Consider the following 25,169-nt stretch of genomic DNA (forward strand, 5'->3'; position numbering starts at 1 on the left):
TACTAAATGTTAGCAAATATTTGAAATAAAATGCTAAATTCTTGTGCTGATAAGGCTGTTTGTACATGTGTGGTAAAATACATGTAAGATTGGGAATTCCCTGATGATACTGTGCTTTCACCGCTGAGGACCCAGTTTCAATCTCTGGTTGGGGAACTAAGATCCCGCAAGCTGTGATCAATATAGCACACGCATATACATGTATATGTATACATGTATGTGTGTATGTGTGTGTATATATATATGTACATATATATGTGACATTAATTTTACCATTGTGCCTATTTTTTCTTTGTGGCACGTGCTTTTGGTGTCTTGTGCAGAAATCATTACTATATCCAACAATGTAAAGATTTTCTCCTATGCTTTAAGAGTTTTGTAGTTTGGGCTCGTAAGTTTAAATCCTTGACCCATTTTGAGTTAATTTTTATGTATGATGTTAGGTAAGGAACCAACCTCATTCATTGGAATGTGGATATTCAGTTTGTAAAATGTTATAATTTTGCATTAAACAAATCTATGTGTCTTTTTTAATTTAAGAAGGTAGAAAAGTTGTTGTTTGTATTTATCCAGATACTTACCATTTCTTTGTGAAGAGGCAAGTATCCAGGCAGTATCATTTTCCTCTGGCTTGAAGAGCTTTTGGCTTTTCTCGTAAGGCATATGCTACAAATTCTCTTAGTATTCTTTTATCAGAAAAAAAAAGTCTTTATTTCATTTCCTTCTTTAAAGTTCTCTTCACTGGGTATAGAAAATTTTCAGTACTTTAAATACAGTCATCTATTGTCTTACGGCCTGTATAGTTTCTGATAAGACATCAATTAGCATTTATTCAGATTGTTGTTCTCTACATGTAGTGGGGCATTTTTCTCTGGCTGCTTTCTAGATTTTTCTCTGTATCTGGTTTTCAGTAGTTTAACTATGATATGTCTAGACATGATTTTCTTTGTATTTCTCCTGCTTGGGCTTCACTGCTCTTAAATCTACAAATTGTCTTTCACCAAATTTGGGGGACTCTCAGGCATTATTACTAAAGTTATTTTTTTCTGCTCCAATCTCTCCTGAGATTCATGTACACATATGTTAGGCCTTTTGCTATTGTCTCCCAAATCAAGGGCTTTGTTTATTTTTTTCCTCTTCACCTTGAGTGATTTCTATTCTGACTTCAAATTTACTCACTTCTTTGTCATGTCCATTTCCTTTTAAGCACATCCAGTGACTTTTTTATTTCAGATATTGGATTGTTGGGTTTGTTTTGTTGGCTTCCTTTTTTTTCCTTCCAGTTCTAGACTTTGCATTTGATTCTTTTCCAGTTTCTGTTTCTCTGCTGAGCTTTCCTATGTTTTCATTTATTTCAGTCATTTTCCTTTATCTCATTGAATGCCATTATAGTAACTTTGTCGCTAATCTTGCTGTTAATTTTAACATTTGTGTCATTTCTAAAGTGGTCTCCATTTCCTATCTTTTCTCTTAGAAATAGGTCACATGAAATAATGTGTGATATCACTTATGTGTAGAATCTAAACAATACAACAGGACTTCCCTGGGGATCCAGTGGTTAGGACTCCTTGCTCCCACTGCGGGGCCATGGGTTTGACCCCTGGTCAGTGAGCTAAGGCCCACACGAGCCATGTGGCACAGCCCAAAACAAAAAACAAACCAGGGATTAGAACAGAAAAGAAGCAGACTCACAGTTGCAGAGAATAAACAAATTGCTGGGAAGGGGACAATATAGAGGTAGAAGATAGAGTTATGAATTATTAAGTATAAAATAAACTACAATGATATTGTACAGAGGGGAGCATAGCCAGTGTTTGACAGTATAAGTGGGAAATCTTTGAAAGCTGTGAATCACTGTGTTGTGTGTCTGTAGCTTAAACATCAACTATACAACAGTTAGAACTGGACATGGAACAACAGACTGGTTCCAAATAGGAAAAGGAGTACATCAAGGCTGTATATTGTCACCCTGCTTATTTAACTTATATGTAGAGTACATCATGAGAAACGCTGGGCTGGAAGAAACACAAGCTGGAATCAAGATTGCCGGGAGAAATATCAATAACCTCAGATATGCAGATGACACCACCCTTACCGCAGAAAGTGAAGAGGAACTCAAAAGCCTCTTGATGAAAGTGAAAGTGGAGAGTGAAAAAGTTGGCTTAAAGCTCAACATTCAGAAAACGAAGATCATGGCATGTGGTCCCATCACTTCATGGGAAATAGATGGGGAAACAGTGTCAGACTTTATTTTTCTGGGCTCCAAAATCACTGCAGATGGTGACTGCAGCCATGAAATTAAAAGACACTTACTCCTTGGAAGGAAAGTTATGACCATCCTAGATAGCATATTCAAAAGCAGAGACATCACTTTGCCAACAAAGGTTCGTCTAGTCAAGGCTATGGTTTTTCCTGTGGTCATGTATGGATGTGAGAGTTGGACTGTGAAGAAGGCTGAGCGCCGAAGAATTGATGCTTTTGAACTGTGGTGTTGGAGAAGACTCTTGAGAGTCCCTTGGACTGCAAGGAGATCCAGCCAGTCCATTCTGAAGGAGATCAGCCCTGGGATTGCTTTGGAAGGAATGCTGCTAAAGCTGAAACTCCAGTACTTTGGCCACCTCATGCGAAGAGTTGACTCATTGGAAAAGACTCTGATGCTGGGAGGGATAGAGGGCAGGAGGAGAAGGGGATGACAGAGGATGAGATGGCTGGATGGCATCACTGACTAGATGGATGTGAGTCTGGGTGAACTCCGGGAGTTGGTGATGGACAGCGAGGCCTGGTGTGCTGCAATTCATGGGGTCGCAAAGAGTCAGACATGACTGAGCGACTGAACTGAACTGAATACTTCAGTTAAAAAATACTTTACAAAAAGAGTAGGTCACATTGTCTTGTTTCTTTATACATTGAGTGATTTGAGATTTTATCCTGTAATTGTAAATGTCATGTGGAGTTTGTTTTGTTCCTCCAGAGAAGGTTTTTGCTTTAGTGTATTAGGCATTTCAGTTGGTTGGACTCAAATTGCAGTAGGTCAAACATCCATTTTGTTTGTCTGGTCTTGTTGTTTTACTGTTTTTTACATTTAATCTACACATACATGGTTTAGAAGTCAGGCCAGAAATTTGAATATTGTGTATACACAGAATATGGGGCTTCTTCTTTGTGGCTATAAAGAGATTTGAGATTTCAGATTTACTCACTTCTATATCATCTCCATTTCCTTTTAAGCACATCCAGTGACTTTCTTATTTCAGATATTGGATTATTGGGTTTGTTCTGTTGTGTTGGCTTCCTTTTTTTTCCTTCCAGTTCTAGACTTTGCATTTGATTCTTTTTCATTTTCTGTTTTTCTGCTGAGATTGCCTATGTTTTCATTTATTTCAGTCATTTTCATTAATCTCACTGATAAAGAAAATATCACTGAACTATTTTGATATTTAAAATTAATTTTTATTGGAGTACAGTTGATTTACAATGTTGTGTTAGTTGTTTGTTTTTCTTTTAAATAGCCAGAACAACACTTGGAATCAAGAATAGTAAATATTTTTTCAATAGGCAATAAATACAGTGAGCAAATTCAGTTATTCCTTTTTTTTAAATTCCTTTTTAAAGTTAAAAATAAAATGGGTCTTTGAAATAATGAGCAGTACCACTGTAATTAAGAAAATGATCTTGAAAATGTTTAAAAGAGGAATTCTCAGGTACTTTTGAGCATTGGCATTTTTATGTCTTTTTAAGGAGACCTTTTCAAATCCTTTGCCTGTTTTTTTTGGAGTATTTTTCACTTAAAGGCCTTTCTGACAAGGATTTGAACCCTTTTCAGTCATTTACATTGAAAATATTTTCTACAGTTTGTCACTTACCTTCCATTATTTATGGGATTCTTCTCAAATGTCAATGATTTAAATTTTTACATAGCCAAATCTTTAATTTTCCCTTTATGAAATTTGTTTTTATGCTTTAAAAGGTCTTCCTAACTTCAAACCAAATGAATATTCATATTTTATTCTCATTATTTTACTTTTTGAAAAATTGTTATTATTTAAAAGCAATTTATTTTTCTGAATGCTGTGAAACAGATCTAACTTAATTTTTTAATTATTTATTTTAAATGGAGGATAATTACTTTACGATATTGTGGTTTTTGCCACACATTGACATGAATCAGCCATGTGTGCACATATGTCCCCCCATCCTTAGCCCCCTCTATAAATAGTTTATAAAGTAGCATCAGTTATTAAATGATTTAGTAAACTTCTAGCTTAACTAAAAGTTAAGCTTCATTATATACTGATATATGGATACGCTATGCTAGAATCTGTTTTTATACATAGATGCAAATGCATACTAGCATCTGTTTTTAGGACTTTTATTATTTTTTGCTAGTCTGTTCTTGAAACATAACCTTGCCATTTTAGTTACTGTAGCTTTGTAATGTGTTCTAATTCTACTGATGTGAGTTTACACACATTCCTTTTATATTTTATTGCTGTATACAATGGGTGGCTTTTCCCATCTACTTATGCTTTATACAAACTTCAGAATAATTTTCAATCCCACTGCACCCCCCCCCAAAATCCTCAAGGTATTTTTTAATTGAGATATAATTAATATATAACATATTAGTTTTTGGTATACAACATAATGATTAGATATATGAATATATTGTGAAATGATCACAACAATAAGTCTCAGTTCAGTTTAGTTGCTCAGTCATGTGCGACTCTTTGTGACCTCATGGACTGCAGCACGCCAGGCCTCCCTGTCCTTCATCAACTCCCAGAGCTTGCTCAAACTCATGTGCATCGAGTCGGTGATGCCATCCAACCGTCTCATCCTCTGTCATCCCCTTCTCCTCCTGCCTTCAATCTTGCCCAGCATCAGGGTCTTTTCCAATGAGTCAGTTCTTTGATCAGGTGGCCGAAGTATTGGAGCTTCAGCATCAGTCTTTCCAATGAATATTCAGGATTGATTTCCTGTAAAATTGACTGGTTTGATCTCCTAAGTTAATAATAAGTCTAGTTAGTATCCATCACCACACATAGATACAGATTTCCTATTTGTGTGAAGAGAACTTTTTGAGATGTACTCTCTTAGCAACTTTCAAATATGCAATAAAAGAAAAAAAGGACATATCTACAAATTTGTATGTCATCCTTGTGTAGGGGGGCATGCTAATTTTCTCTCTGTGGTTCCAGTTTTACTATATGCACTGCCAGAAAGGAGCACTCCTCATGGTATTTTGATTGGAATTGCATTCACTTTAAAAATATCTTTGAAGAAAATTTGACATTGTTACAAGTTTTCTTATTAAAACAATGTATTCTCTGGACATCAGTACTTTTATGTCTCCCATGTTTTTTATTGATTTTCTTGCTATAATGAATGGGATTTTTTTCAGTACACTGTCTATATAGTACTTGGGGAAAGCTAACTTTTATATTCCGCTATCACATCAAATTTTCTTACTAATTCTCTTCTTAGGTGATCATTTATTCATTAATTTATGTGATTTTTTTCCTTTTTTCATTTACTTTCACTGGGTTATAGTAGAATTACAATATTGTGTTAATTACTGTTATACAGAAAAGTGACTCAGTTATACATCCTTTTTCATATTCTTTTCCGCTGTGGTTCATCATAAGATATTGATATGGTTTATCCCAAGAATATATAGTTCCGTGTGCTATACTATAGTACCTTGTTGTTTATTCATTCTATATAGATGGCAGTTTGCATCTGCTAATCCCAGACTCCCATTTGGACCATCTTTCACCCCTCCTTCCCTTGGCACCCACCAGTCTATGTCCCTGATTCTGTTCTGTTTCATAGATAGGTTCATTTGTGTCCTATTTTAGGTTCCACATTTAAGTGATGTCATATGGTATTTTTCTTTCTCTTTCTAACTTGTTTCATTTTGTATGATAATCTCTAGTTGCATCCATGTTGCTGAAAATGACATTATTTGTTCTTTTTTATAACTGAGTAGTATTCCATTGTATAGATGTACCACATCTTTATATGTGGTGTGTTTTAAATTAATGTTTTCTAAATTTGACTGGTCCTTTTCTTATTGGGATGAACCTTATTTGGGTTGCATTTTAGTGGTGTGCTATATTTGATGTGCTGTTTTTTTACTTAGGGTGTTTATATTCATTTCCATAGTGGACCTGACCTCTCTTTTCTTGTCTTTACTGCTTTTTTTCTTTGCGTATTGGAGTATTCTGGTGTACTGACTCTATACAAAGAAATGGGAAGCAGCTTTTCTTTTTCCGTGACCTGACAAGTATATAGAGTGTGTTACTTATAGAGTCATTCTTGACTGTCTCGCATGCTCTACCTTCAGCCTCTCAGCAGTCTTTTTACTCTGCCTTTGAAATATGTAAGAATCCAGCCATTTAACAATGATTTCTACTAATACCACCCTAATCCAAAATATCCCTTTCTCTTGCTTAGACTGTTAGTGTAGGCATGTTGTGATCTTTTCTCCCCTTCAGCCTAGTCTCAACACAATAGCCAGGGTGATCTTAAGATGTAAGTTGGATTAGCTAATACCACTGCTCCAAGCCCCTCCAGAGGATTCCTATCTCACTCAGAAGAAAATATCAGGCCCTTGCCAAGGCTTACATCCTTTCTGACCTCATCTCCTACCGCTCTCCACTTACTCTTCACTAGCCAAACTGGCCTCCTCATTCTTTAATCATGCCAAACAACTCAGGTCTCTGGGCCTTTGCACTTCTGTTCTGCTGTTACCCAACTGCATAGCTTACTTCCTAAAGTCCTTCAGATTCCTGTTCAAGAGCCAACCTTATCAGAAAGTTCTCTACCAGTAATAAATGGTAAAGAAATGGACAGTCTACCCCAGGCACTCTCTGTCCCTTCACTGAACTCTTATTTTTCTTCTTAACACTTTTCGTCACCTGCCTGACAAGTTGGATTTTGTTTTGTTTTTGCTTTGCCTGTTTATTGTCCTCCACCAGAATGTAAAAACTTTTATTTATTGTATACTCCCCAGTGCTTAGAACAGTGCCTGGAGAATGGATCCTGTTCCATACCATGAATAAATATTTACTGACTGAATAGGTGAATAAACTGAAGGAACTTGCCTATAAAAGGCACATCAGCCTCTAGTAGTTTTGAAAAGAAAGCCTCTGACACCTCCTTTTTTCTGTTTCTTCCCTTAGTATGTGTTTTTTTTTTTAAGGCTTTTTTAGTTTCTGAGTCCGTTTTTTAGGCAGAAAAAAATTTTTTAGGTAAGGTTATTAAGCTATAACAAATACATACAATAAATAGTTCAGCAGTTTTAAGTGTTTGATTCAAAGTATGAGTTTTGACAAAAATATGCGGTGGTGTAAACATCACCACAGTGAGGGTATCACTTCTTGTGTCAGTTTTCTTGACTGACCTTATCCCGAAATATCATCCATTTCTCTAAAATCTTCACTTTTTTTTCTGTGTTCTCTGACTTTTTTCTTAAAATGTTAGCTATTTGCATTTCTTCATTTTAAAAAACTAGCTCTTATATTTATTGTCCTCTAATTTATTAACTTTTATCTTTTTTTTCTTTTATTCTTGGTTTTTTCTTCTGTTTGTGTTGAATCTTCTGTGTTTGCTTGTTTCTTACTAGTTTACTTAAAAGCTTTATGACTTTGAATATGTGATTACTAATACTTTGGCTGTACTCTAATCCATTTAGATATATACTCTTCTAATGGTCATTTTTTAAGTAGTCTTTGATTATCATTTTGATTTTTTTCTTTTTGATTCTAAAGTTATTTGGAAGTTTGTTTTTAAAGTTGGGTTTCTTAAACTGTTGTTATTAATTTCTACTTTGGGATTTTTTTTCTTGAATTTAATTTATTGAGGTAAAATTCATATAACATAAAAGTTAACCATTTAAAGTGAACAATTCAGTGGCATTTAGAACATTCAGTGTTGTACAACCAATACTTCTATACTCATAGCATTTTAATTCCAGTTGTTTATCTCTGATTTTTAAAATAAAATACAATAAGTTCTTTTCCTCTACTTATCAAGTGGAAAAATTAAATAGGATATAACTAGCTCTCAGTTTAGTTAGGATTATGTTCAGCTGCAAGATGCAAAAGACCCCCCAATAACAGTAACTTAAATAAGATAGATTTCCCTCTCAAGTGGAGGAAGCCCAGAGGTTTTTGGATTTGACACTCCATGGTGTCATGGACCAAGTTTCTACTTTTTTGATGTGCTTTTTACTTGGTTTTCATTTCCAACAACCTCTTTAAGTCTAAGATAGCTATTGGAATGCCAGCCACTTCATCTGCATGCAAGCCTGTGTGAAGTAGAAACAGTTAAAGAAGGAATGCAATTTTTAAAAAAATTTTAATAAGGGTCTTCCCTGGGAGTTCATACACATTACAGTCTACATTCTACTGGCCAGAACTGAGTCACTTGGCCAAACCTAACTGCAGTGTAGACTGGGAAATATTTTTATTCTATTAATAGGTAGACCATGAAAAAAAGTGTTAGTCACTCAGTTGCATCCAACTCTTTGCAACCCCATGGACTGTATACACAGCTAAAAATCAAGGGCTCTGTTACAGAGGAAGAGAAGGAGAACAGATAATGGAAAACAACTGGCAGTTTCTGCCACACACCCCCACGCATAAGTGCAAGACTTCCTGCTTCCTCCTCTCACCACTCCTCCATTTCCTAGTTTGTATAGGTATCATAGGTATCAGTGAGATTTTATTTTATCTGAGAACGTCTTTCTTTTGCCCTTCTACATGAATAGGGCAGTGTGGGGCACAGAAGTATGAGGCCAATCAGATTTGTGTGGGTTCTTTTGTTTTGTTTTTTAATGCTCATAGGATTATTTTTCCTCATTGTCCTTGAAAGTTAAAGACTGAACCAAGGTATGTCTCAATCACAGATGGCAAATGTCTGATAGGTGCGTTTACAGTCTGTGCCAAAGACAGGCATTACTAATTGATCACAGCACTCTTTTCCACTGAATACAAATTTGTATTCATTTTAAAAAATATACAAAGCCCGCTTTTTTTTTGTCATCTCTAATGAAGGTGTTGGTTTCAAATTAAGTTTTTTAGCATGAGCTTTGAATATGGAGAAGGAAATGGCAAGCCACTCCAGTATTCTTGCCTGGAAAATCCCATGGACGGAGGAGCCTGGCAGGCTGTAGTCCATGGGGTCACAAAGAGTCAGACACGACTTAGTGACTTCACTTTCTTTCACTTTTGAATATTCAGGCTCCAAATGTCTCTGTCTCTGTTACTTGGGAAAGTTTACTCCCCCCCCCCCCCCACTTTCCTTTCTCATTTTTTAAATTATTGCTCTTTTCCCATCAGTCTTGATCTTTCTGGAATAGCTTTTTAAAGATTTACTCTCCCCTGCCCATTATTTTCATCTCTATATTCTCTTCTGTGTTACAGAAGAGACTCAACCAAATCACGCATATCAGTAATTGCTTTTCTTTTGCTATATTTAGCTGCTGCTTATAGCTTTACCTTGGAGAAGGCAATGGCAACCCACTCCAGTACTCTTGCCTGGCAAATACCATGGACAGAGGAGCCTGGTGGGCCGCAGTCCATGGGGTCGCTAGGAGTCGGAGACGACTGAGCTCCTTCACTTTCACGCATTGGAGAAGGAAATGGCAACCCACTCCAGTAGTCTTGCCTGGAGGATCCCAGGGACGAGGGAGCCTGGTGGGCTGCCGTCTATGGGGTCGCACAGAGTCGGACACGACTGAAGCGACTTAGCATAACTTACCTATAGTTTTTCCTGATAATTTTCACATATGACTGCCTTCTCTAGATTGAAATGCAGTTTACTCTGGTTTGTGTGTGTGTGTTGTTGTTTTTTACTTGTTTATTGAAGGTTAACCTCCACTAAGTAATATGCACTACTTTTAAATTCAAGTTCAGTACCTTTTACATATGGTTATATTCATGCTAACTGTGACCCCCATCAAGATACAGAATATTTCTCGAATCCCAGCAGGCTTTGTTATGTCCCCTCTCTTCCCTCTCCCTTAACACAGGTAACAGTTATCCTGACCTTGTTCACTATCTGTTAGTTTTGCCTGTTTTTGACATATGTATAAATAGAATTATATTGTATTCAGTAGATACCCTTTGTTTCTTTTGTTTAACACAGTCTATGAGAGAGTCATTCAGGCAAGAGTTCATGCTGCATTATTGCTGTGTAGCATTTTGTGTATAAATACACTAAAGTTTACTACTTCTACTGTTGATGGATGTTTCTTTTACCAATCTTGGTTATTATGAATAAAGCAACCATGGACATATACTCTATTTCTGTTTGATGCATACCTAGGAATGGGCTTGTTAGGTTGTAAGGTAGATGTGTGTTTAACTTCAGTAGACACTGCCAAGCAGATTTCCAAGGAGCTTGTACCAGTATACATGACCATCTGCAGTATACGAGAACTTCAGTTGTTCCACGTATTTGCCAACTCTTTAATTTTGGTTTTGGTTTTCATTTTAGCCTTTCTGGTGGGTATACAGAAGTATCTCGTTGTGACCGTGATTCACATTTCCCTGGTGAATAATGATGTTGAGAACCTTTTCTTCTGCTTTTGGTCACTTGGATGTCCTCTTCTATGGAGTGCCTGTTCCTGACTTTTGCCCATTTTTCCTTTCAGTGGCTTGTCTTTTTCTTACCAATTTATAGAATAATTTTTAAAGTACTCTGAATGTAAGTCCTATGTTGGGTATACATGTTTGTATTAAAAATACCTTCTCTCACATTTTCTCATACCTTCTCTCATATTTTCACCCTTGGCTCATATTTTCACTTTTAATGGTGTCTTTTGATAAACACAGGTTCTTAATTTTTATGAAGTCAAATTTATCAATTTTTTTCTTTAATGGTTAATGCTTTTTGTGTCCTATGTAAGAGCTGTTTGCCTACAAGATCATGAAGATATTTGTCTGTTCTTTTCTTCTAGAAGTTACATTATCTATCATTCATACGTAGGTCTGTAATCCATCTCAAATTAATTTTTGTTTGTGGCATGAGGTAGAAACAAGGTTAATTTTTTTCCATACAGGAGCATTTTCCATTGATTGAGCATCATTGACTTATTATTTAACACATGTGACTTTATGTTGGGGTCTATCTCTGGACTTTATGTTCTGTTCCAATGGTCTGTTTATCTCTCCTTGTGTCATTACTGTTGAAGATTAAATGAAAGAGTCCAGAGTTTTTGCAATGACTGTTCTAGAGAGATATTCACTTATTCCTTACATTGGTATCCTTCTGTTCAATTTAATACCTTTTCATACATTAGGTGATTTTTTTTTCCCATCCTTTTTTAGGTAGTCTGTACTTTTTCATATTGGGATCTCAGGTAGGGGTCTGTTAAGATTTTCAGGTGCATATAAAAGGAAAAGAGGAACATTTGATTTACACTGCTGGTGTTAAACACTTCTAGAGTGGAAATTAGAGCTAGAGATAGTCATGGCAAGGAGCTAACCCTTCTCTTTGCTGTAATAGACCAATTTCGTGTTCTCATTCTGGGGTTCTTGCCTCTTTAAGAAGCCAAACTCAGCTTTGTCTTCCTCCTGCCTCAACGTGGCCAGCCACAACAGTTGTAATCCAGCAGCCACTAAGTTTCTTCTGATACCCTTGTGAATCCAGTTGTGCCCTTCTGAGTGGACCAGAACCCACCTTGGCTCTTAGCTTAATTGCTCCAAGAAAAGGGCATCAGTGGGGTATGGCTGCTGAAGTCTCATCTGTGTACTTATCAAGCAGGCAAAGGGTTGAACATCAGTTGTCCTTTTCCTCATTCCAGTCCCATCTGCAGTTTGTCTTACAGAAAATTCCTCATAGTTTCTGGTATGTGGTTGCCTAGTACTGATATATACTTTCTTTTTTCTTTTTTTTTTCCTTCAGTCATTTCAGTGGAAAACTAGAAGGGTGGAGAGAATAACTAGATGCATGTACTTAAAGTCATTCTAATTACAAGTCAGTGCTAGATTTTTTTTAAATAAGTTTCTTTGCGGGGCCAGAGGGCTGTGCAGTATGTTGTACGGTGTGTGGAATCTTAAGCTTCCTAACCAGGAATTGAACCTGGGCCCCCTGCAGTGGAAGCAGAGTCCTTACCGCTGGACTGCCAGGGAAGTCGCCCTTTAAATGAGCTTCTAGCCTTCCAAGTTGAATACTTTGAAAGTTCACTGATTTTCTGAAAGTAAGTGTTGGTCTTTCTGTGTTTGGTCTCAGCTCTGCAGCTTGGTATCTCCCCTGACCCCACCCCCCACCCCCCTGCCCACAGCCGGCACATGAGTAGAACCATAACCCAAAGGCCCAATGAGCGGCACTGCAGAAGTCGGAGGCAATGACAGACACCCAAAATGAAGTCGGAGGGCTTGTTTTGAAATCACGGGTTTCCTACAATCTGCTCATATGCCTTTATTTGATGAAACTGCCACCTCATGTTTCTTGCCAGCTTGTCAGGAAAAACTGACCCTGGGATGTGGAATGACCCAGAATCTTGTGCTCTTGTCGAGCCAGAGACCTTTCCCAGGCCAGCTTGTTGAAGTCCCAGCTAGGGAGTAGGGACTGTTTCCTATAGTCTTTGTAAGCCTGGTGCTCCTTATGATACTCAGGAATTACTCAGTAAATAAGAATACATACTTAGAAGTTTAGGGCGCTTACACCTAGCTTTTTTTGTTTGTTTTGCTTTCTAATGTAGCTAAGGTACATAGATTTTCTGTGTTTTATTTTTATTTTTCATTCTCTTGTGGGAAAAAAACAGAAAGTTTACATTTTCTACCTTGTAATTCAAATACGAGAACCCAGAACAGGACCCCCACCCCCCAGTAATATTTTTTGAGGTGGAAAGCAGTAATAGGAAAATGTAACTCAGAAGACCCTGAGTTTCAATGTTAAAGACACCTCCTTTCTCCAAGAATTAGGCCTGATCAGGGTTCAGCCCCACTCATATGGAATGCGAGGGGATAAATCACAACTGAAGACCTTGGCACTTCTGTAAGAAATTTAAATAACAGGCAGACATATAGAGATTCGTAAATATGTACTTGGTGCCAGCTAAACCACAGAGAAGATACTGCATTTGTGGCCCAGGGAAGTTAAATATTTGTGGTCAACTTAAAATTCAACATAAAACTCTCATCTGTGATGGAAACTATCCAGAAACTGCATGGAGGGCGTGCTAGCTGCATGAGCTCTCAAAGGCCTCTCCTCTCACCCCGCCGGGCTGGAAGAGCAGGCCCCTGCCCCTTCCTTCACACTGCATAGCTGGCAGTCCTTGTTAGGAGAGAAGGGATTCCCTGGTGCTCTGGGTACCTAACCCAGAAGGTAAGGCCATCTCTGCTCTGTGGCTCACTCCTTCACGTCTGATCAAACAGCACTTGATCTAGGAGCCTTCTTCTGTCAGTCTTAGATTAAACAGCTGCCTTCTCTGCTAGCCTTTTGCTCTCTGTCCCTCTTACCATACTTTATTTTTTCCTAGTTCTTCCCACTACTTGTCCCTGTATTTGTTTGCTTGTTTCTCGTTTCCCAAGAATGTTAAGCTTCATGACAACATGAACATAATTTTATTGACTATTGTATCCCTCGTGTCTCAAATAAACCCTCCTGTGCAGAGCAGATGCTTAATAAATATTTATTGAATGAATTCAGTAGAATACTTGAAAATGTTTGACGAAGTACAGTCCGGGGAGCCAAAGAGTTGTTGTCCCCTGATCCCTGGAATAGGGTACCGTCACAGCAGAAGCTCAGACTGTGAGATCAGCCGGAAGCCCCTCAAATACCCTACAGTTGTGTGGCATCTGCGTAAAGTCCCTGCTAGGGAGACAGGCACTTGCAGACCGTGCACGTGCCTTCAGGTGTACCTCCTGCCATAAAACCCGGGTTACAAGTGGAGATGGAATTAACACAACTTAATTTTCATTAGAAAGTGTGACAGTGTTTTGTTTCTGGCCTTCAGTTTTGTTGAGGACCCTCCTGATGTTGTTTGCTGTGTTGTGGGAGTCGGGGCAGCGTGCAGGCTGGAGCACATACGTGTACTGTTCCCTTTCTTTTTTATATATATACTTCTACTCATGTTGGCTGTGCTGGGTCTTCATCGGTGTGCAGGCTTTTCTCTGATTGCGGCGAGCAGGGGCTGTCCTTCACGGCAGCATGTGGGCTCTCGCTGTGGTGGCTTCTCTTGTTGCGGAGCACAGGCTCTCAGCTGCGTGGGCTTCAGGAGCTGCTGCACGTGGCCTCAGTAGTTGCGGCTCCCAAGCTCCAGAGCACAGACAGGATCGACAGTTGTGACTCACGGGCTTAAACACGAGGCATCTGGTAAAAAAACAAAAATCAAAATGAAGAGTACAAATGGTTGGATTTTAAAAACAACCTTCCCACCTCTCGTTTCTACAGCCTCTGCCAGCCTCGTTGCCAGTTTCTGGGGTGGCCGGCAGAAGTATTTGCGCACATACTGCCATGTATGATTAACTGTGGCTCTATACCTTTTACATATATCGAACCCATGTCTCCCGCATTGGCAGGAGGATTCTTTCCCACTGAGCCACCAGGGAAGCCCTCGCATTCTTTCTGCATATGTCAGTGCAGTCCTCGTGACCCAAACCTGTTGTCATTTGAGACCCTGCCTGGTTGAGGGTCTGTGGTTGCTGAGCACTCCCGGGCGTGTCGGACCTGATGGTGACTGATGGACTTTACTGATGAACAGTTTTCGTCTGTCTGCTTTCCCTTGCTGCTTTTGCTGAGTCTTTGAGTCATCCCAACACTGAGAGATTCCGTTGCAATAAACATGGTTGGTTTTCTGGATCTATTCCAGAACCTTACTGTTGATGATCTTTAGCATTTGGTATGAAATGTGCTACACAAATGATGTTGACAATCTCTCAGATATGCTGTTAAGTTTTGTTTTTTTTTTTTTTAATGGCAATGTGTATATCACCATTTATATAAATATATGTAAAAGGTATAGAGCCATAGTTAATCACACATGGCAGTATGTGCATAAATACCTCTGCTGGCCACCCCAGAAGCTGGCAACAAGGCTGGCAGAAGCTGTAGAAACGAGAGGTGGGAAGGTTGTTTTTAAAATTCAGCCATTTGTACTCTTCGTTTTGATTTTTGTGTTTTACTACGTGTCTTGTGTTTAAGCTATTACTGAACAGCTTCCATTTGTCCTGGTACTTGAAGCCCAGGTGCCACCATGTCTTCAGTGGCTCCTAGAAGAGATGCTGTCGTTGAACTTCTCTTCTGCTTTGTCAGCAGCAAGAATGACTTTAGTCTATGTAACAGAATTCAGTGACGGGATTCAGTTTTAGCTCTGTGTCATCCATTTTAAAACAGTTTAGGCTCTGTGTAGGCTTCACTAGTACAGGCTGGTACAGAAATTTTGTGTCTCTGTCTTACTAGCATGAAGAACTGAAACTATACTAAGCAGTTTATAATTGTTTGTATGTCTTTCTGTGTGTGTATGTCAAGTAAACAGCATTCAGAGTTGCTGGCTCACTGTCTCTAAGCCTGTTCTTAGTCTGATGACTTGGAAAGACTTGGTAAAGAATCAGAAATAGACTCCAGCAGCAGCTTTTTTGGTCTCTTTTTCAAATCCTGCGAGGAGAATAGATCAGATGAGACACCATCAATGCTAATGCCATTTTGCCAGAATGACCTGCAGAAAAGTCTGATTAAAAGTCTTGTTACGAGTCATAATATTCATTCTGCTCCATTCAGATCATAAGAAAACTACACCTAAGTTATTCATTCCATCTGGGCTTGAGTTTATGCTCTGTGAAATGGGAATGCTAGTAGTCCCCTCCTAAGATTTTGACATGGATTAAATGAGATAACATATGTGAAAACACCTAGATTTTAAATATAGAAGTCTCTCTCTGTGTGTATATACACATATATATATGAAATTGAAAGTGTTAGTCGCTTAGTCGTATCTGACTCTTTGCGACCCTATGGACTGTAGCCCACCAGGCTCCTCTGTCCATGGAATTCTCCAGGCAAGAATGCTGGAGTGAGCTACCATTTCCTTCTCCAGAGGATCTTCAGGACCCAGAGATTGAACCTGGGCCTCCTACATTGCAGGCTGATTCTTTACCATTTGAGCCATCAGGGAAGCCCATATACATATTCTTTATACTGATTGGAGGAGCGGTTAAGACGACTCCAAAGAAACGACCAGGTACAGTCCGGTCCTGGATCAGATTCCCATGTATCCTCCCCCCATGCCGTGCAGTTTATGTGTTTCTGTTGCTGTTTTCTGTAATTCATAAGGATCCCCCACCATCTCACTTTTCCACTCTTTCAGCTCTTGCCGTTATCTTGTGGCTTTGGATGTCGAAAAACTGTTAGATTTGCCTTTTAGGCTAAGATGCAGGCCCAGGCCCTGCTAGAAATTAGGCAGAACTCAGGTTGATTTTCTTTTCTTTTTTTTTTTTGATCCTTATTCAAATGACATGGTTTTGGATTCTTTTTTTGTGTGTGTGTGTGTGTATTTGAATTTTATTTTATTTTTAAACTTTACATAACTGTATTAGTTTTGCCAAATATCAAAATGAATCCGCCACAGGTATACATGTATCAGATGGCAAAGCAGGGGCGCTTAACAGCTGTGTTAGCCCAGGAGTCTCCCATCACAGACATCTGCAAGTGAGGGTTTGTGAGCCCTTGAAGGAGAATGGCAGACACCACTTTGGAAATAAAGTCATGCTGTCCTGGGTGCCCTAGCACCTCCCATGCTGGCCTCCTTCGGCACCGTTGCTCTGCAGTCCCACCCTCCTCTCGGCCCTGGCACTTAGTCCCGTGAACATGCCACCTGCCCTCTCTCTCTCTCTCTCTCTCTCTGGCCCCATCCTTTAGCTGCCCGATTTATTTTTTCCACATCCTCACCCTCTTCCAGTTCCAAGCTAAATAGCCCTCACAGATGGCTTGTTCCATCAAAGCTGTTTAAGAACACAGGACAGTGAACCGAGGTCCAGAGGAGCTGCCAGAGCCCCAGGCTGCCTGTCCCATGGAGGCCCCAGACAGCTTTGTCTTCAGCTCCCTAGAATCCACAGGCAGGGAGCAGAAAGGCTGGCAGGTTGGGTGGTGGAGTGTCTCCTGAACACTGTAATCCTCTACAGCTAGCAACTAGTTCTCACTTAGATTTACAAGTCAGAGCCTGGAGCCGGCTACATCGCATACTCCATTTTCCAAAGGAGGCTGAGCACTTTGCTGTTGGCATCTCTCCCCCACTTTTTTACAGCATGGAAACCCAGCAGGAAGTGGCAGTCCCGTTTGTGTTTTGGATCATGGTCTGAGTCCTTACTGAGCCTCTTGTGAACTCCTGGAGAGGCCTAGATCCCTGCTCTGCCTGACCTGAAGGGCAATATTCCCAGCTGTCAGCACATCCTTGGGAAGCGGGTGAGCCTCAGACGCCTATTAGAAATCCTGCCGAGGAGAGAAGATCCAGAATTTCACTCTTTCTTTCCTGTCAGCAAGGACACGGAAGTTTCCTGTCTGCCTTGTCATCAGCTTCAGAGTGTTTTCTCCTGCATGTCCCCACATACGACGCAGTGGTCCGCGAGCTTCTGCCCCAGGCACCGCCTCAGCACCCGCCTTCCCTCCGTCATATCAGAGGGGTCCGAGCAGTTCTGTCCTCGTGACAAGGCGGCCTTTTCCTTGTCCTCCCAGTTATTCCAGTGGGACTTGCGACCTCTCTGGTCACGGTCTCCCTCCCTTCTCCCACTTCCCTCTCCAACTGCAGCCTTTGTAAGTAGATTCCTCTCTGAGGTCACTGAGGAAGGGCAGTGTGTGCCTTTTGCTGTGGTACAAGTCTCCTTTCCCTCAGAAAGCGGAGTTCCCTGGAGAGTCCCCCTCCCTTCCTCCATTAGAAGCCCTGTTGGCAGCTTATCTGCTTGAACTCGGGCATAATAGGGCAGGGAATGGTGCTGTGTGTGGAGCGGTCTGGCCAGGCGGAGGGAAGTTAACTCTCAGCTGGAGAGAGCAGGCAGTTGAAGAAGCATCCCCTGGAAAGAGCAGAAGAGAAGGAAAGGGAAAATCCTATGAGAACTCGGTCTCTCAGCATCTCCTCCCTCAGCCTGGCCTCTCTACTGAGAAGGAAACTATTGTTCTCTCTCTTCTCCGCCTTCATATATTGCTCCAGGATCAAGGATTGCTAGATGAACCACACACCCTGTTGCTCTCACCGTAGAAGTTTCTCAGGTTGACAGATTTGTGGAGCCTGTGGGTACCAGGAAGGAGCTTTGACTTCCTTTGTCTTGTCCCCAGGCTCTCTGATGGACTTTTTTCTCTACAGTCCATCCCGAGTCCAAGACTGCCGAGAACTTTCTGGGGCTACTCACGTGTGTGTCTTAACTTGGCATCCCATAGTGACAAGTTTCCCATATTCATTCAGCTCATCAGCTGACCAGGTGAGGTCTTAACCTGCGCTGTGTCCAGGGAAATAAATGAAATGAGCTGAATGATAGAGCAGATAGCCCAAGAATGTTTTGATTTGAGTGTCACTGCTCAGTGGCACCCCACTCCAGTACTCTTGCCTGGAAAATCCCATGGACGGAGGAGCCTGGTAGGCTGCAGTCCATGGGGTCACGAAGAGTCGGACACGACTGAGCGACTTCACTTTCACGTTTCACTTTCATGCATTGGAGAAGGAAATGGCAACCCACTCCAGTGTTTTTGCCTCGAGAATCCCAGGGACGGGGGAGCCTGGTGGGCTGCCGTCTATGGGGTCGCACAGAGTCAGACGCGACTGAAGCGACTTAGCAGCAGCAGCTTTTGCCTATAGCTTAGCCAAGCTCCCATTTGGTTCCTCTTCATCTGCATGTGAGTTCACCAGAATTGTTTCTTTTGTTTTGGGAGTGGGCCATTGGGCTCCTGCTGAGCTGGGGGCGGGCGGGGCAATATATCCTTGAGTGAAAAGGACTCGCAGTAGGTCCCTTTCTCCAAAAATACCTTTACTTCCTAAGAGGTTACAGAGTATAATGGACTTTGGAGTAAGACACGTGCTGTGTGTGTGCTAAGTCACTTCAGTCATGTCTGACTCTGTGAAACCCTATGGACTGCAGCACGCCAGGCTCCTCTGTCCGTGGGATTCTCTAGGCAAGAAGAGAGTACTGGAGTGGGTTGCCATGCCCTCCTCCTGGGGATCTTCCTGACCCAGGGATCGAATCCACGTATCTTGTATCTATCTCCTGCATCGGCAGGCGGGTTCTTTACCCCTAGCACCACCTGGGAAGCCCGGAGTAAGACACAATGGGTTTAAATTCCAGCTTTGCCCCTGACTGGATGTTTGTTTCCTCTGGGCTTCAGTTTCTTCTTCCTCTTTCTGTCTCCCAGGATTACTGTGATAATCAGATGAAATAGTGTGGTGCCTAGCAACCATCAGCCACCACTTCATCTCCAGCACAGCTTTCCCAGTAAAATGGGCTATTTCCGCCACCGAGATGTTGTGACCCATGCAAACTGCAGAAGTAAAGTGCTGACTTGGTCTGCACGCTGCTGCCCTGAACCTCCTTAACGGGCTTCTTGCATGCTCATGAGTTTTTGTTTCTAGAATGTGCCCTGCCCTGAGTTTGTTCAGTTTTCTTTTTCACTCGTGAGACTGTCTTTTCATGATCAGTACCCAGGGGCTTTAGAACGTCTGGACGGTGGTTCTCCTGGACGGCAAGCCGTTTCCTCAGTGCCCGCCAGAGGCAGACTTGTCCCCTGAGACCGCCCCTTCTCTCTTCCCACCTTGACTTTTCTTAAGCTGCCCTTCCTGGCCTCCGCTCTGGTGAGAAGTAGTCCAGAAACCTTGTCCTCTGCCTCCTACAGGGCACACTGGCTTGGCTTGTACCCTCCCATAGGCCTGGTGGGAGCTGCGGGGTGTCAGAGACGGCCATGGGAAAGAAACGGCTCACAGGACAAGCCCAGTGCATGTGCCAGCAGCTCCCACTGCCTGCTGGAGCCGGCTCAGTGAGCCGCTGACAAGAGTCTTCAGAACACTAAACAGGTGATTAAAACATCAGTATAAGTCTTTCCAAACTTCACAGAAAGCCAAAAAACTTAGCTTGGACACCACCAGAAATTTTCCGCTCTGGAGCTTTATAAACTGGTCTGATGTTTCTTCCTCTGCTCTGTGGCCAGAGGGGAGCTCTGTGCTAATGATTCATAAAACCCTCCGAGTCTCCCTGAGGGGCCAACCATATGAGAAGAACCTGTACCATCTTTTCCCATCCGGAATTATCTCCCGGCTCTCACTGTTAGTTCGGATTCTGAATCTTCAGCCCTTCTTTCCAAAAAGGCCAAACCCAGCTCTTGGCACCATCCCCCATGACAGAGCCAGGCTCCAGCATCAAGGCCAGTGGCAGAACCGTCTCCCTCTCCTTCCCAAGATGACTGCCCCGAGTCAGAGAAACCCCTGGAAATGGAAAGAGACCTTTGGGATCACCTTCGTCTCTGCAAACTGAATGGGGTGACTTGCCCACCATCACGCAGAAGAGCATGCAGTGAACGTCCCTCCAGTCCTGTAGCAGCTTGGCTGCCCCAGAGAAGTGTAGCAAGCCCGGGAGTTCTATCTTCACAAGATCAGCGGCAAGAGGCTGCCCCATTTGGATTTTTTTTATGATCAGCCCTTTTCCCTGCGGAGACTGTAAGAGTCTCTGGCTGAAGCACAGGTGATGCTTCGGGCCCCAAGATCAGCGGCAAGAGGCTGCCCCATTTGGGTTTTTTTTATGATCAGCCCTTTTCCCTGCGGAGACTGTAAGAGTCTCTGGCTGAAGCACAGGTGATGCTTCAGGCCCATCGAGGGCTGGGGCGGCTGGAGCGCTCCAAGCAGGGGCCCATTCCCAGCCCCTCCACTTACCAGCCGCCTGAACCTGAGCACATTCCTCCTCTGTGCCTTGGTTTCCTCGTCTGTAAAATAGAGGTTCTGACAGCATCAGCCTCGTGGGGTGTTGAAAGGATTAGATGAGGCACCGTGCATGGTTGTGATGGGTAGAGCCGCATGCAGCAGGTTTTGTTTTTGTGCCTGGGAAGCCCCAGTGGTTCTCTTGCAGGAAGTGGGTCTGGTGAGGTAGAAAGAATGCTGGCCTAGGAAGTCATTGCATCTGGCTTCACATCTCATTAATTTTTTCTCATCTCTAGTATCATTATCTGAATATAATAGTTGCTGCTTCATAGGGTGCTGAGGGTTTCTAGATTCAAGACTGCCGTGAAAAACGTAGCCTGTTTCTTTGTACCTTCCCCAGAGTTGCATTTGAAGGGTGGACTAAACTTGCGGCTGCCTCCTCTTAGTCTTCCAGCCTTTAAAGCAGTGATTCTCCAACTGCAGCGTTCCTAAGTGTTAATAACAGGAACGCTTACTTAAAGTACACATTCCGAGGCCCTGTCCCCAGAGATACTAATTTATTTAGTCCAAAGTGGAGTCCAGGAATCAGCATTTTTAACCAGTTCCCTGTGTGATTCAGTGCAGGTGGTTTTTAAAATGCTTTTTAGCACTCAGGGGTGAAGAAAGGGGAGCTAATATTTATTGAACAGCTTGTATATGCCCGGCATTTGGCTTACTTAAACCTTATCAAACTATAAATAGACTTCAGTTCACTTTAGTTATTACCCACGTTTGTCGTGTCTCCAGCCATGAGGCCCTGTGCGACTTGGGACTCAGGCCGCTAGATGTAGAACCTGAAAATGCAGCTTACGGTGGCCTCAGGCCTCAGCCCTAAACTCAGGGAAATTCTCTTCACTGTATTTTTAATATGCCATGGGGATTCTCAAGATACAGGTGTAATGTTTTCCTCCAAGCATGACATCAGTGCTTTGAAGAGAATGAGTCTCACCTCTTGCTGAGGTGTGTTGTACCTTGCCCTAGGGCACCAGCCTGCAGTGAAGACAAGGCAGGACGTGCCCAGAGCTTGGCTTCTCATGATATCTTATTTCAAACTAGAAACTCTGTAGGTAGCCTGTCAAAAGAGAGCATCATTCCTTATGGAGCCTGAATCTCCATGGGGAGCACCACCCAAAGCAGAAAGGAGCGTCTCTGAGTCTGTCCAGGGTGTCCCGTTGTACAGCACAAGGAGCGTGATTCACGGTTATACAGTGTGGCCAGCACCCCCGCCCCCACGATCGTGGCGCCTGGAGTTGTCCTCAGGTCCCAGAGTTGCCGTCAGCCTCGCACAGTCGGCCATCCATGTCGTCCGACTACCCATAGTGTATTTTAGAGGCAGCAGATAGATTTTTCTTTAAATACACACACGCACACATACAGATTACATGCCTGTCCTCAAGAGCCTTCCTTAAGAGAAAACAGGATAGCCTAATGGGAGAAAGATACTGTGAAGCATAAACAGATGAAATTTATGGATGTCACGAACTTGAGAAGGAAGGTGGCATTCTCAGATGATAAATGAAGGACCCAAAGAGAACTTGATAGGCTCCAATGAAAGAAGTAAATAATTACATGAAATCCAATAGGAATAAACCTAAAATCCTACTTTATCCAGAAAGTCAGCACACCCAGCAAGTAGTGTGCAGGACAATACTGAATAATGGGGTTTTTATAGCTTGGGGAGGCCTCAGTGAAGGAATGTGATAAAGGGAAATAGTGGAGGGCTTGCACGCAGTGGGGGGAGATATTATTTAGCCACATATGTGAAAACACTTTGGGGATTTGTTGATTAAAAGCTCACAATGTGTCACTAGGGCAAAGTGGTGAACAGCAGAACATGTGCTTTTTCGTCCGATTTGCAGAGTTGAGGTGTCCAGGATAGAACAGGGAGGAGCTGTGTGCTCTGTTCTCTGCTGCCAGACCGCACGTGGGCACTCCCTACAGGAGACATTCGTCTCAGTGAAAGTCTTAGTGAGAGAATCCCCAGGATGTTGAGATGGTTGAAGTGAGGAGCAGTGGAAGGAAGTGGGACTGTTTAGCCTAGAGAAGGTGTAACAGAGTAGACTTCAAAAAAATTGGAGGCCGGTCAGACAGAAGCAGAATTAAGAACTTTGTCGTGGCCCCACAGAACAGAATTGGAAGCACAGGGAGGCAGATCTGGGCTTGAAAGGGATAGACATTTCCACTAATGAGAACAGTCCAAAGGTGGGATAGGTTCCCTAGAAGGGAACGAACCCCCTTGTAGACTGAGAGCAGTAATGGACCTCTCACACAGCATGGTCAGGATGAAAGTTAATAGGAAAAAGAATCTGTTAAGTAGGCCATAAGAAAAATTACGTATATATGTCTTCAACATGAAGCGATAATGGTTTTAAGAGGCTCTTGAGTCCTCTGCACCCGACATAGACAGGAAAGGGTTGGCTCGCTGGGAGACGTAGCGGGTTCCAGGGAGGCTCTGAGTGACTGCTAGCTCACTTTGTGGTGTCCGTACAGGTGTGGAGGGCTCCCCGTGCTGTCGGAGAAGAGGCGGAGGACGTGGGGGCTAGCCCGTAGGTGCTGGAGGGGCATCTGGGGATTTGGAAGAGGTCAGTGCCAGGTTACTGTCAGATCCCTCCGTGGCCTGAAAGTCCTGTGAAGTCAAGGACTGCATCTGCCTTGTTCTGTCTTTTTTAAACCGTGTATGTTTTGTTTTGTTTTTTAATATTTATTTATTTGACTTCCCTGGGTCTTAGTTGTGGCACTCGGGATCTTCAGTCTTCTTTATGGCATGCAGTATCTTTAGTTGCAGCATGTGGGCTCTAGTTCCCTGACCTGGGATCGAACCTGGGCCCCCTGCATTGGGAATGTGGAGTCTTAGCCACCGGACCGCCTGGGAAGTCCTGCCTTATTCTATTCTTGCACAAAATGCCTGTCATGATCCCTGTCACATAGCAGAGCCTTAGGGAAAATGTGTGGGCAGTGGGCCGGCAGGCTGGACAATAACTTCTTAAAAAGAAAGAGTTTGAATCACACTTAAAGGAAGGTGAGGGAATGAATTGATTGCATGGAAGTAAAGGCCTGTAGGTCGAGGCAGTTTGGGGAGTCATCTTTAGTCTCAGAGGTACCAGGGGGCAAATGGCATGCAGGGGAATGTTGAACAGGGGTACCTGGAGTTGGGGGTTAGGGAGAAACAACGAGGAGGGAGTGAGGAGATGTCTGGTGGGGAGGCCTCGCACGGACCGTGGGGAGCGTTGAAAGAGAGAGGGATTTCACCTGGTGCCAAGGCTGAGCCCGAGGGATTTATCCCTCCAGACTTCAGGCTCTCTCCGCCTAAAAGGGATAAAGGAGCGTGTGCCCAGTCTCTACAAAGGGCTTTTGCTTCTCCCCAGGCTTCCTCTTCCTCTTCCCTTGAAGAAGAGAAATGAGAATTCTGCCCTTTTGGGTGCTGTCAGTCTTTGTTGGGGCAGGTATTTCTCTCCTGGCAGCTTGATTCACCTGCTCTGAATGTGCCCCACCCCCTTCTACTGAATCCTCACGGTCTAGAATGGGGCCTCGTGCACACAGTAGACACTTGGTAAGCATCTGTGGAGCTGAGTGGTGATTGGGTGTGTTGAATGCTGCAGGTCTCAGCATTCATCCACACACACATAAATAAAACCAGAAGCAAACTGGGTGATGGAGCGTGCACACGAACCCAGGGGGGCGGCCTCCTGATGCTGGCTGTCTGGAAGGCAAAGAGGCAAGTGGCTCAGAGCAACCAGAGCTCCAGATACCGTGCTCCTGGCCCAGAACTAACCGGCAGTGTAGAAGCCGACTGCATGTGGATATTTGCAGACTGAGACAGACTCAGGCCTTTCCTCCCCAGGGGCTGAGCTTGTAGCCTCCCCTGCTGGTTCAGTGAGTGAGGGCCCCAGTGCCAGAGCTCCAGGTTTCAGAGCAGCTGAAGCCAGCCAGACCTGAAAGGCTTGTGTTGGCAGTGCCAGTATCCGCCCAGCCCCTGCCAGTGCGGGTGGCTGCTCTCAGAGCCTCTGCAGGGGAAGCCGATTGGACTGCAGCCCGAGCTACTGCTGCCTATAGCTTGCTCCCTGCAACGCACTCACTGTTGAGAATGCACCTTGCTCATACAGTCGGAGCTTAGAGCTCCAGGGGAAGAAAAAAGGTAGTTTCTTTCCACGAGGGAACAGTTCAAGAAGAGCCAGCTGTCCTCTACCCAGGAGAGCCAGGACTCCTCTCTCGCTTTGTTTAGAATGTCCAAGCTCAGGAAATTCAGGTGGGTAGAAATTGTTTTTCTTGTGTCGAGAGACCTGGAGCAAGG

At 42.7% G+C, this 25,169-nt stretch overlaps 1 protein-coding gene and 1 non-coding gene across 9 annotated transcripts in view; one reads left to right on the plus strand and one right to left on the minus strand.

Moving 5' to 3' along the window:
* The window catches only part of SMG6 (SMG6 nonsense mediated mRNA decay factor), a 201,532-nt gene that overhangs the window by 147,537 nt on the left and 28,826 nt on the right, over positions 1-25,169 (plus strand). The gene's annotated exons all lie outside the window — the stretch shown is intronic.
* On the minus strand, positions 5,120-5,229 carry LOC112584078. Its single transcript, XR_003108432.1, has one exon. It is a non-coding gene; the product is annotated as a U6 spliceosomal RNA (small nuclear RNA).

This window comes from Bubalus bubalis, chromosome 3 (genome assembly GCF_019923935.1).
Source record: "Bubalus bubalis isolate 160015118507 breed Murrah chromosome 3, NDDB_SH_1, whole genome shotgun sequence".
Classification (NCBI taxonomy): Eukaryota; Metazoa; Chordata; class Mammalia; order Artiodactyla; family Bovidae; genus Bubalus; species Bubalus bubalis.